The sequence below is a fragment of the Taudactylus pleione genome, unplaced genomic scaffold (genome assembly GCF_031769625.1).
Source record: "Taudactylus pleione unplaced genomic scaffold, aTauple2 ptg000070l, whole genome shotgun sequence".
Lineage (NCBI taxonomy): Eukaryota > Metazoa > Chordata > Amphibia > Anura > Myobatrachidae > Taudactylus > Taudactylus pleione.
Window position 1 is genome coordinate 16,284,867 of NW_028284472.1, and position 14,727 is coordinate 16,299,593.

Sequence of the window (14,727 nt, forward strand, 5' to 3'; positions counted from 1 at the left end):
TAATGATACTGCTATTTTTTGAGTGCATAGGTAGGCAAATGAGGTATGGCACAGCGTATACGGAAGAAGCAATGGTACTTTATGCTGTGGGGGCACAAGTTTACTGTGTAGACCCTGGTTGGCATTTATAGCCACTGGCGATATTATTAAAAATTGGTGGTCTGTTCATGCAGCAATGAGAAGCCTTGTTTCCTGAAGCACCTCTGCTTTGTCATATTCGGAAATATATCAAATCTTGGAGAGAGAGATACAGTGGAGATGTTACCCTGTGGTAAACGGGCTTGTTTATCTTTGCTGCAGCACCTCTCTGGCCAGGGGCGTCTTAACAGAGGAGGGGGCCCGTGTGCACTCCCCGTGCGGGGCCCCCTCTTCTCCCCCCCCCGGTGGCCGGCAGCCGAATGAAGCCGGCAGCCGAATGAAGCGGCTGGCCAGCCGAATGAAGCGGCTGGCCAGCCACAGCAGCATTAGTAGACTCCGGGGACTAGAGTGTGCCCAGAGTTTACTGCTCATGCGCAGAACGCAGGAAACATGGCCGCGGCAGCCATTTTCCGGCGTTCTGTAGACTATGGGCACTAGAGTGTGCCCGGAGTCTACTGTGCATGCGTAGAACACTGGAAAAATGTCTGCGGCGGCCATTTTCCCGTATTATGAGCAGCGCCGACACCTGACGCGGGACCACGGACAGGTAAGTTAAATAAATATGAGTGCAGGGTGTGCGGTGCGGGGCCCCCCTGGACCCGGGGGCCCGTGTGCCCTGCACACACTGCACCCATTATAGATACGCCACTGTCTCGGGCTATAACTTGAAATAAGGCAATTTCTCGGTTTTCTAAACTTACTATACTTTAAAACACACAATAACCTTTGCAAAACACAGATATAATGTAATAGCAACACAGATTATTACTCAGTATATTTAGCCAAAGTGCGCACAAAGTTCTGTTATTGGACTTCTCTGTTACCGATGATCACTGACCTATAACATGCATGTATTTGTAATCCACAATTGGTAATAATAATAATTGGTAATATACAATGGAGAAGTCTTATGGGGGTATCCACTTAGCGATTTAGCCAAGCGATTGCACGATAACGACATCGTTATCGTGCAATCGCTTGCAAATCGCGCATGCAGCGTGCATGCATCAGGCATGTTTTGGTCAGAAGCGACCAGCGATGCGCTAACCCGCTGGTCGCTTCTGACATCCGACATCGCCCGTACATGCAGGTCAACCTGACGATCTCGTCAGGTTCAGCATGTGCAGGGATGAGGGATGTGCCGGGACTGAACGAGTGAACGTTCAGTCTAGGCACATCACTGGCTATACCAACGACAGCACGATTGCAATGTCGTAATCGTGCTGTCATTTGTATATTGTCAAGTGGATACCCCCCCATAAGATTTTTCCAGCAAGGCCCCTAATTGGGAGCATGTCCAATTAGTTTCGCACCCGCGATATATTTTCTAATGCCGGACTCCCGTTATTCGCCGTATTCAATTAAAAAGGACGCGAAAATGGCACCCGGGAAAACTGAAACAGGCGAAAAGTCCTGTCAAAAATGGGGAATTCAGCCTGAAACCCCCCCAAAGATGCACTAACATTGGGGATCACTGTAGATGCCCCCAATTAGCCCTAATGAAGGTATTTAGGGTGCTTAAGTAGTGACAATTGGTGTCAATTAGCACAATTAACATAAGTGGTGAAGAATAGCATTGAGCAGTATTTTTATATGAATATAACTACTCCCAGCAAATTTGGGGTACTTGAAAATGGGTGCTAGCATATTTTTAAGTTGCTAAAGTGAAGTTTTACATTATATTAAAAATCCACCTTCCGCAAGCACCTGCAATAAAAAAAACACCTGCCCCATACTTGGGGACCCCCCTGAAGTCTATTTCGCTAGTTTTTAAGTTTGTCCCCCAACTTTGCACTTTTTCGCCCCCAAAATGAAAGTACTTTTTTGGGCTATTCTAAGTCTTGTTTTTTTTATTTTTTGACACAGTTTATCTTTTGGGGACTGTCCCAAGGGTGCAGGGGGGTTTCCTGAAGTCTGCACCCCAAAACCGCAATTCTGCACTTTTTTCCGCCTGCTATTCATAGGCAAAACTTTTCCGCTGATTACACTGCATTGACTTTTCGCGTACGCGAAGTCTTTGGAATTGAATACAGCGGAAACTTTCCGCCTGGCGAAATGACGTCATCCGCGATACTTTTCCGCGGATTCTGACTTTTTACTTCTAATTGAATACAGCCCTTAGAGGGGTATTCAATATGGGAGTGAAAACATAGTTTTTGCGTTAATATCGGAGGTATGACGTCATTATCGCAGGTTCTACTTCTACACCGTATTCAATTTCAAAGACTTATCACAGTTTTGAAAAGTCTTTGATAAAAAACGGGGATAACTTTTCACCATTGAATAGGTGTCGAAAAAAAGTGCAGAATTGGGGTTTAGGGGTGCAGGCTTAAAAAAAATAGCCTGCATCCCTGGGAATGACATTTAAAAAAGAACTGTGTCAAAAAAAATTTAAAAAAAATAGGGACACCCCAAAAAATGTATTTAAAAATTGGGGTAAAAAAAAAAAATGGGAAAAAATTGTTTAACAATAGGGAAATAGGTTCAGGGCTATTCTGCATGTATGCGGCAGGTGTTTTCTAGAATAGAATTATAGCTGCAGGTGCACAAATGCAGAATTTTTAAAAACTGACTTTAGGGACATCAAAATATGCTAGTACCCATTTTCATGTACCCCAAATTTGATGGGACCACTTAAAAAAGTGAAAAAAATAACCTAAGTGCTCTTCTGCAACACTTCTTCAATGTCGGTAAAAAAACACCTGCTGCGGCTATTTAAATCCCCGACTTTCATTTAAAGGCTAAAACGGTGGTACCCATAGTGATCCCCCATGTTTTTACAACTTTAGGGGGGTCTTACAATTTTTTTAAGGGAAAATTCATAACTTTACGCAAATCCAACTTCAGAGGTTCCCGTTTTCATTAATTTTATATTGAATACGGGGATAAGCGGGTGCGCGCCCGATACTTTAACGCAGGTAAAAACTTTGATATAAAACGTTAACTTCGACAGTGAAGTTAACGTTTCATATTGAATACCCCTCTTAGTGTTAGAATTGCTTCCCCATACAATAGTATGGGGAGAGAGATTCAGAGGAGAACGTAAACTTATGGCTTCCGTTTCGATTCTCAACTTCATTTTTCCATCTCGAGATGGTGAAATGAGCTGAAGCTTACCTCAGTAGGGGTAAGGGAGCAGTGATGTTCACTACTCCTTCTCTGTCACTTCACCCCTTTGTGTCCAGCATCCATCCTGTGACATTTGTGACGTAGGAACGCAAAGCACTGCCAGTGCATACGCAGTGTAAAGAAAGCTTACCGGACCTGCAATACTTCACTCTCTGTGCTGCTTTCCGGGATAGAAGAGGGGACACTTACTGTAGGTCATTGCCGGACAAGTATTACTGAATGGCTAAATAACACTACTATATATCACATATATAGTGGTAATTACCAGTAGCCACTTCATCTTATACATAAATAGACCCCATGACATGAAGGGGCTATGTGACTTTCAGTGTAATGTCTATCTATCTCATATCTATCTATCTATATATCTATCTCATATCTAAATATCTATCTCATATCTATCTATCTCATATCTATCTATCTATCTATCTATCTATCTATCTCATATCTATCTATCTATCTCATATCTATCTATCTATCTATCTCATATCTATCTATCTATCTATCTATCTATCTATCTCATATCTATCTATCTCATATCTATCTATCTCATATCAATCTAGCTATCTATCTATCTCATATCTATCTTTCTATCTATCTCATATCAATCTATCTATCTATCTCATATCAATCTATCAATCTATCTATCTATCATACCTATCTATCTCATATCTATCTATCTTATATTTATCTATCTGTCTGTCTATCCATCTATCTATCTATCTATCTATCTATCTATCTATTGCTCATAATATATATATACAATGTATGTATGTGTGTGTGGGGGGGTTAGCTGGAAAAAACTTAAGAACTTGATGGAAGTTGAACAATGTTTCCATTTTGCTATAAATACTAATAGAAGCCGTTCACCCAAAGTCTTTATATTGTAGCAGTCAACCCTGTTTTCTTGTAAGCAAAAAGACGTATTATTTATTACATATCACTCAGCATTTACTTCAATATGTTACTTATTGGTGTGTGATAGCTGAATACAGTAACACATTAAATCATTTAAAGATGTTACTTTTGTCAAGGTTACAAAAAATAAAAGTACAGCCAGGAATGATTGGCAAATACAAAACTTATTTGTAAAATAGAGAAGTAATATCTGTTTTATTTTAAGAAAGAATTTGGAGATTGGCCTGCTCAAATTTAAGGGTTGAATCTCACTTAAAAAATAATCACAAAGTTATGAAGGTAATGTATCAAATCTTGGAGAGAGATATACAGTGGAGATGTTGCCCTGTGGTAAACGGGCTTGTTTATCTTTGCTGCAGCACCTCTCTGGCTATAACTTGAAAATAAGGCAATTTCTTGGTTGTCTAAATATACTATACTTTAAAACACACAATAACCTTTGCAAAACACAGATATAATGTAATAGCAACACAGATTATTACTCAGTAGATTTATCCAAAGTGCGCACAAAGTTCTGTTATTGGACTTCTCTGCTACTGGATGATCACTGACCTATAACATGCATGTATTTGTAATCCACAATTGGTAATAGTGATAAGCTTAGAATCTAATGCTGTTCTTTTCTGATTGCAGAGAGCAATAGCTTTGGCTTTCCAATGATAAGGTACAATAAATGCAGTTCCACTTGCAATATTTCCCAATTATCGTCAGCACTGCACAGTAGCAATAACACCCCCAAAATGTCCTTTAACTCAGTATTCACACAAAATGACTGCCGCTCTTTACACTGACAAACTCAGGCACTGTTTCTCTAGTAGCTCAAACAAGAAGAATATCACACTGTTTACTCAAACTCAGTCTCTTGTACAAGTCATAATTACACAGAATTTGAAATATATCAGATCTCAGTATCTCTCAGCAATTCTCAGTATCTGTCGATAATTCTCAGCATCTCTAATACACTCTTGCAATAGCTCTGTAATAGTTCTCAGTAGCTTTCAAACAGTTCTCAATTGCTCCTAAACAATTCTTAGTAGCGCTGCAGCTCAGTAGGAATGTCTCCATTCTACAGCTCTTTTCCTCACAGCTTCCACGGATCTTAACTTCGACTCCCAGTGCTGACACTATCTCTGGCTCTCAGCTGGCACTTCAGCCACCTTACCAGTCAGCTTCTAGACAATGCTAAATAAATAACAGGTTGCTATGGACTTCTCCACTTGATATCTCTTGAAGGTTTGACACATCTCTTATGTGAATGATGGTGCGTACACACATAGCGATCCAAATGAGCGATTTGAATTATAACGATATCGTTATCACTTAAATTGTTAATTTTTAGGTCCCTACAAACTCACCGATGACCAGCGATGAGCGGCCATGTATGTACGATACCAATATCATCCATCGGCCATGCATGCAGGTCGACTTGTTTGATATCGAGCAAGTTACTATAGGGACCTATAGTTGTCGGTGAGTAGGTGGTGTGCTGGATGATCAATATCGATCATCCAGCACACCAGGGAGGGTGCAGGATGATCAGCAGTGATATCGTATCGCTGGCTGATCGCTACATGTGTACGCACCATTACAACCCCAATCACTGTGTACTGGATGGGGTTCCACCTTAGGAAACTTTATGTCTAAGTAGACTGCAAGACAGACCTTACATAGTAATGCACAGGTGGGCACAATATGGCCTACAGGATGGATGTAGCCCACAAGGCAATTTTGTCCAGTCCATTGCCTCTTGTTCTTTCACAAACTGTATGCATCCTGGTACAGGTTGCTAAGGATTTATTTGCTAATATAGACTCTACAGTTTTGCTGGATCATCAAGACTGCATCTTTGCATACTGGTTAGGTTTGTTTCCAGCCAGGATCGATAGAGCACACAGCATTAGTTGAAGGGCTGATCATCCGGTACAGCAACAGACGTGCATATACTGTGTTATGTAGACATATCAATGGTTATTGCCGGCTGTTGCTTTCGGTCTTGTTATTCAGGCCACTGTCCTTATTCCCAGACTAATGCTCCTTTAATATCCCTAGGAATGTGCACTTGTAGTGACAATAGACTGCCCCCCATGATGACTGAGACCCATGTTCCACTTCTTCTGTTATCACCAAATATTCTGTCAAACTGCAAAAAAACTGGCAAATATTTTTCAGTAAAAGATTTTCTTCTGTCAGGATAGAGAAATGTAAAGGCTTTATATAGCTAATAGCAGCATTAAAAAAATGCCACTTTCTGTAACCATGCCTTATTACCACCTCATTTACACTATGCTTGGTATCCACATATTGAGGCCAAATATGTGTGTGCAAGTCCACACACAGTTATTAAGCTTGTTATTTTGTTATTACTACAATTCCTGTCTCATGTTTGTATGGCATTGCCGACATTGTGGTCCTTCTGCAACGTGATACAGCTGGCGACACAATTTCAAGAAACAGAATTTGTAAATACCAAATATTTTGTTTGCATCCCTCAACAATTTACCAAGACTTTTCCAGTGCTGCCCCAACCCCCCCCCCCACCCAGCAGAGATAATTGCCCCACCCCCTCCCTGCTCTAGTGACATAAATGATGCACACACTGAGGGGCACGGCACGCGATGCGGAGTAGCGTTTGCTTAAGCTAAGTATCTGTCAGGTGCCCACAGAGAAGATACAGAATCTGCTGCACTCGTGCTGTGTCCTTGACAAACACTGGAGTGGTGGAAAGAGGGCAAAGGAGGTAACTAAAAAAAATATATTAAAACTGACACTTTGCATAAAATCAGTCAGACTGATTTGTTTCAATAAATAATTGATATATGTTGGTTGTTGGATGAGAAGTTGTGCAGGTTTAAAATTTACAGTAAATGCATGAGTGACATTGTGCAGTGTTAAATGGAAATTTAATGCTTGCCACCTTTATATAAAACAAGAACTAATGCAATAAATAAATAAACAAATACATAAATAAATAAATAAATAAAACCCCAACTTTGCAATTATATAGTATCTGCAGGAAAAACAACATAATAAAACGTACAAAAAAATGACTAAACTACTAAACCGACAAAAGAATAACAATACACTTTAAATAAAAAAAAAATGTAAACAAAACGTATTTATTATTAAAAGGAAATCTAAAAAATATATAGTAACTTTATCTATTTTAGAAAACAGCTACATTTTATAAGTGGTATAAAACCCAACTGGAGGGGCGAATTCTGATATTATCTAATAGAACAAATATTAGATCTAATCTGCAGGTGAGGAGGCATTTCGGGAATAGTGATCACAAGGTGGTAATGTATGACTTGCCTTTTCAGTACAGTTTTTTAAGGGAACTGCAAAACTATGATTTGTAAAATGTGTAATCATCTCAGAAAAGCTCTGAAGCTTACAGACTGGGAAATTGCATTCTTAAAAATAAGCATGTAGACTATATGGGATATTTTTACAGATGTTTTACATATTTATTCCCTATTTAACTACGATAAATAACCACTTTAGCACTCGCTAAAGGGGTTGTGTCAACCTTTCAATATTTAACAAACAGCGGTAATCTAAGATCACCACTGTTTGTCACTGTATCGCTCTTGCCATCTTTAGAGTAATACGGTCCCCATTGCCGCCACTGGGGACCCTGCAGCAGCCTTAATGGCTTCAGTTGGCATCGTGACTGTCGGCTTCTTGATTGCATCCCAACCAGACACATGGCAAGGGCGGGCTGGGGGCAATTGCCCCCCCCCCTTACCACCAGCCATGTGCTGCTTATTGCTATAATGAGGCAGCACGCAGCCATATTATGTTACATAGCAGCACAGTGTTGTTACTGTAAACACAGTGGTGTGTTGCATAGTTTTTATTTTCCCACTGTGTTTTGGAACCAAAATAAGCTTTTCTTTTCTAATACTTCTTTTGAAAAACATAGCTTCCAAAATGATATGCACCCCCATCATTAATATTCAGAGAAGCCTCCCTTGGCTCATATAACAACACTGAGCTGCTTTCAGTAATGCTCAGTAAGGCTGAAGGACCTCAAACCACTTCTCCATGCAGAACACGTCCTTGATATTATTGATTCGTCACTTGTGGACTGCCCTCATTCATGCATTCTTACATGTCCAAAAAGTTTAATTTTTGTCTCATCCGAACACATCACACAATTCCAACTACAAGATTCAAGTAAACTTTGCAGCTCTAAATCTGTACATCTCAGGCTACAGTACTTTTTTGCTTTTACAGGAGCCCGGAAGCGAAAAATTGTTGGTGCACCCCCGCTTACATTCACTACCAACATCTCAGTCCCAGCAGTCCTCACACATACTCCCCCTAATCAATATTCACTGCCAACACCCAAGCAGCACCCAGACCACACACTCTCCTCCCCCTGCATTCACTGCCAAAACTCCAGCAGCACCTAGACACATACTCTCCCCGCTCCCTCCTCCACATTCACTTCTAACACCCTAGCCGCACCCTGACACACACCCTCTCCCCTTGCATTTACTAATAACAACCTAGAAGCACCTGTCACTCTCAGCTCCACCTCACACAGTCACCAGTGAGTCGGCAGCAGTGCGGCTCTGCACCAGACCTGAAAACTGGACAAAGTGCATCCCGTATTGCATCAATACAGGATGCAGCATGTCCCTTTCAAATAAGGGACAATCCTGCATAATAGGGGATGGGTGGCAACCTTAGTTGCAGTGTATGCCTCATTTAGAGTTAAGGGGCCCATATATCAACAGTTAATTGGGGCAATTCAGCGGTAATGTAAGGGGTTCACCAATCGTCGATTGTGATTGAAAATTGTCAGAATCTGTGAATCAGGATTTCCAACATGTTGGTTTGCAGACTATTTGTGGCTCTAGATCAGCAGTGTTTGGTAACAATCAGCCATTTTGCCAACTGTTATGGCAATACAACAACCACCAGACTTCTGTCTAGCTCTATTTTGGAGTAAACATAAATGTTCTGAGCAGCAACAGATATGAACTGAGCTCTACACCACACTAAACAATTTTGATGCTTACCTCATTTCTTTTTCCAGTATTATTATTATTATTATCCTTTATTTATATGGCGCCACAAGTGTTCCGCAGCGTCTTACACAGTACATAAACAAATAATTTGACAACTGACTTACAGTACAATATAGGACAAGGACATGGATAATATACATTGCTACATTGGTGACCATAACACCTAGATATGCAACAGAGCGTATGCAACCAAGTGTTAGGTGCCCTGGAGGGGGGTAAGAAGTAGATCAAAGTAAAGTAGGGAGAAGCACAAGAGGGAAGAGGGCCCTGCTCGTAAGAGCTTACATTCTAAAGGTGGTATGATTGTTCTGTCGCACAGCACTTTATGAAAATTACATTTATTTACATTTTGTCCACATGTGACTAGTAAAATGACAACCATTTCAGTTGATATATAAGCACTTGCTTGATTTTCAGATCTGATATTTGGTGAATATGATCGGCGATTTGCTGAAGAATATTTGTAATTTATGGACGCATATTGATCTATAAGAGAAACGTTAAATCGGAGAATAGAACATGGGATCAGTGAATCGTTTTTTTTGATGGTTGATTTATGGTCCTCATTAGCTATACCCTCAAATATCAGCTGCAACTTTGAAAAACCTTTTTGCACTGCACAGAAGGGAGACGCATTTACTGTAAGAGGCATGGGTATACTAAAAGTTCCATTTGCCCCACGTGCATCCCTTCTGCTGTTCGGCACCCTTTAGTCTCAATATTTTTGTGTACACTTGGCCACAGAGCAGCATGCACAGTGCTGAAAATAGAAAGATTCATCCCCAAAATGGAGTTTGGAGTTGCATACTCTTAGGGGTATACTTATCAAAGTTCAATTTTACATTCGATTTTACATTCGATTTGATGTTCGATTTAGCTCACCTCAAATCGAATCAAATCGAATGTACAAATCTATCATCAAATCCCACATTTACTAAAATTCCATTTGGTTCGATTTGCATCAATATATGGATGCAGCATGTCAGCTCAAATCAACGACCTGAGAGACCAGAGAGCAGCTACTAGCAAGAAGAGACCGGCATCTTACCAGTCTCGATTCGCCGATTCCAGACCTATAAATATCAGAACTGGCGAGTCAGGAACTTTCAGCATGCTGTTGTTTGCCAATCCCCTGAAAAATTGCTGATCATCGGAATCCACAGATTGGGGAATTAACCCTTATATTGTATGTATGGCCCACATAATACCAGATTGACTAACAATATGACTGCCAAGTAACATCCAGGGTCAGGGGGCAGGACTATCAGCCACCTGCCACAAAAACTTTATTAACATGTACATTCTTCTCACAACCCAGGGCAAGTGAAACATTACTAGATGCTCTGTACTAGGTTTCTCAAAATAAACATTGAGACAGGCCTGAATTATGGCAATAAGGGACAATTGAGTTGAGCGGACTCCTTATTACTATTCCATTCACAGATGAAGCAAAGTACTTTGCATATATTAGTGTACAGTAACGTGGAGGACCTCCAATATAGGGTTGCTAAGTTAACATTCCAAATAGAAAACCTTAATGAGCAGAGCCGTGATTTATGTCTACCAATTGCCAGAGGTATAGTTCAGGTCAAATGCGCTAATGCACTGATATAGATTAACTGCTTTGTTGTGTTCCTTGGAGAATTTAGTCCCCCAGGCATTAGGAAATCAGGAATATTGCTTTTGTTAAAACACAATGTGCAGGTCTTGTGTAAAAAGTAAGTTAATCATTATAGTCTAGGATGGGGAATTTTATCTGAAATACTTTACACACAAAGGGTAAGCTGATGGGTCAGCATTACATTGCATCTGGCTCTGTAATGTGATTTGTATCATTCAGTACTTATCAATGCCAGGGACAAGTTTATTACTACAAGAAAAGAGTTCTAGTATGACAGTGTACCCAGTGATGGAATTGCCCATACTTTACTTACCTATTTTTTCTTCCTCCTTTCCAGGAGACACCCCGAAAGCAGATACAGGTAATCACCCTGGGGACTGGGCCAGGTTTAATGCTTAGTTAGGCCCCTCATTGAATTGAGTCATATTGTCCCTGCCCCCTCCATGATTCCCTACATTATATCCCCATGCTGCCCACTTTACTAGGAAGTAGGTGAGATGTGGGAGATCCACCCACTCTTCCGAGGTTCAGGTGACTACCGGGAGAGTAGGTAAGTATGGAGTCATGATCCCTTTGAGGCTGTGCGGTAACCAGTCAGAAGGTCGATAGTAGCCATGTCAATAATCAAAATGGACATCCCTAGAATGTCGACATGTTCACAATGTCGACTTCTGGAATGTCGGCATGTTAAATGTCTACATTCTGTGGATACCAATGGGTAGAGTTAGGCGCCATCAAGAGGGTTAGGCTACATGGGTGGGGTTTTGGGGGGTTAGGGTTAGGCACTAGGACGAGGGTTAGAGATTAGGATTAGGGATAGGGGATAGAATACTCACCAGAACTCCACTGCAAAGATGTCACCACTGAAGCTGCTCCACACATGACCGCTGGGACATGGAAGAAGATGCTGGAGCCGCTGCTGCTGCCAGGAGTGGGTAAGACAGCATTAGATCACAAGGGGCAGTTTGTTGACAGTCCATCTTGTCGATATATCATCTATGTAGACATGATGAATGTTGACATCATCACTGTAGACCTGACACATGATGACATTATAACTGCCAGCCAATCATAAAACATCCAGGCTGTGCAATGCTTTCCCAGCCTCCCCAATCTCAAACACTGCTACTTGAAGCATGGGCTACTCATAAGAGTACAGCAGGGGATCCAGGAAGCTGAACCTGCATTACCCTAGTAGAATTTGGAGGTAGGCCTGGCAGTACATATTAATACATGTACATATACCATACCTAAGAAAATCAGTAAGAAATAACAAAAGTTGTTATAACCTGGGACCAGACAACAAATCACCTTTCATGATGGAAAAAGCATAAACAAAACAGAAAAAAAGTAACAACAATATCAAAGAGATATCTTAGAGCCTGATTCAGAGCAGCATACAGCGCCGCCACATTGCGTGCTTGGAAATAGCCGCGGTCTTCCCCTGTACAGATGTGTCCTTATATGCTATTGCCGCAGCCACGCCAAACAGACCTTCTCAGCATTCCTGGTCCTGTGTGACTTGGCTTGCACCGAGCATTTTGATTTCTTGAATGAGACTTCACTGATTCATTCACTTGTATATCTGTGTGTGACTGAGTCTGAATCTGTATACGAAGCGCATTTTGTCACGCCAAGTTCCGTTGTACAAATTCAGACTCAGCTGCACACAGATATACAAGTGTCAAATGAATCAGTGTAGTCTTGTAAACGGGTCGGGTTGCATAACATTGTAACTAAGAGGCACGTGCGAGCAAAAAAGACAACACCGCTAGGCGCGGCTCACTGCGTCTCGCCACCGCATGGCGTATTGAGGCTAGAAGTACGAGGACACGTCTATTTTCAGAGCTGGACATATCTATGCGGCTGCAGAGCCCCTAGAACAGCCGACATCACTATCAGCACAGATTTACACCACACCTATTCTGGATGCTCAAGATCCATCTGAGATTGTTGCCTCTTTGTGTATGCTTACCTCTGAATAGGCTGCAATTCTGTCTACACGCCAATGACACGACTAGGGCAAGCTTATGCTTAGTATGAATGCGCTATTGCTATCTGGTTACACCCATTTAGCCAGAAATGGCCATGGAGGACAACATTTCCATTAGGGAACACATTCCCTTCTCCTTCACGCAAACTCATCTGGGCCACTGACTCAGCTCATGTTACAATGTAACCATTATATTACCTTGACTGCTCTATCCGGTGCAGAAGATCTCCAACTCCGTCTGGGTGGATAGGCAATTAGGCCTGCGAGATAAGGATTGCCTTATCTAGCGAGGTTGCGAGCTCCACGGCCAGCTCTAGAGTGACAGACAGGCTTCCTGTCATATAATAACACTGCCAGGACCGACTTTTGGCTATAGAACGGTGCCAGTTGTGCCACCAACCAGTGCACACTCCCTATGCATGTCCTGTAAAGTAAAAAATTTAATAACAGGAGGAAAAAAAACACACACCCAACCAACAGACAACCCCATTAGGAAAATTCTTGGTACCCCTTATCGCCAATCCGTCTTTACGGTATTAGAAGAAATTAGAAAAATATGTATTTTTAAATAACAATCACATCTACAGATAACTGCATATTACCCAAACTGTTAATTTTATAGGGACACAATTTTTTGGAGATAATTAATGCCTAGATTTTGACATAAAATGTGCTCGAGCCTACATGAGCCTCAGTGTGTTGGTCTTCCCCTCCCCCAGTAAAATGCATCTTCTTCAACTGCTACTGTGTGTGCACAAAATACTTTTACTCATCCATACACATTCTCCGACTGCGACACATTTTACGACTCCTTGCATTCAGGGAGCAGGATGGGGTAGAGGGGTGCAGGCATGCCCAAAGTACAGAAAGGGGCGTGTGCATGCACAATGCGTCCTATGCAGAGCGCAAGTAAGAAGAAGGTGCAACTGATTGGAGAGGCATCACTTGCAAGTAATCAACACCTGGGGCATAATACAAATTGCTGACATTGCTTTTGATTGGCTGCTTGCATCTGGCTGAATGCGTCTGATTGGCTGAATCTGTTAGAATCCCTCCCATTTATCCTAATCCTTTATTAATGTTTATACTGCTATCAATCAAATTGTAGTGATATTGGTAATCATCCTGTAGCAAAATCGAATATTTCCCAACGATCTTTTAAAGGGGAAGGCGATGCATGGTGTGTGCGTGTTGAGTCATTTATATTTGTGTCTTGGTCTAATTTCCTTTTTATGTGGCAAATGTGACTTTATTAGGTATTTGTTAGGTATTCATAATACTGTCCAGTTGTACTATATTGTGTATGAATCGTGTACTGTATTTTTTAGCATTTACTACTACAATATACAAGCAACGGCATAAACCAGGCACATATACTACTGTGCACTCCAGGAGTAAAGTAGCATATCCTAACCATGCAGAGCAGAACGCATCTTGTATATATACGGCCAGTTCTGCATAGTAAGCAAAAGAGCTGTATTTGTCTTTTCAATTAAAATTGTGCTATAATGCATAAAATCTTGAATTTTGCTGAATTGTTTTATTCAGCTGTATATGCGTAGTGAAATGCACAGAAAATAATTCTTTTGAGGAGTGCTCAGATTTTTTTTTAATCTTGCCGTAGAATGAAGCTTTGCCTGATATCTCTCTTCACAGATGTCATTGTGCTAGGATGTGCCTTCAAAAGAGTTGATAGGATAACCTTCTATTTTATTTCATGCAGCCCCCCTCCCCCTCCCAGATGATCCGAGAAGCTCCACTGTACTGCCACTTAGCGCACCGAGAGTCTCTGCTGTCACCTGTCAGTTGCTGCACAAACCTGAGGAGCTTTCTGTCAAAAAGATTACATTTAAAATCATCTGTATATAGAATCCCTCTCAGCCTCCCAG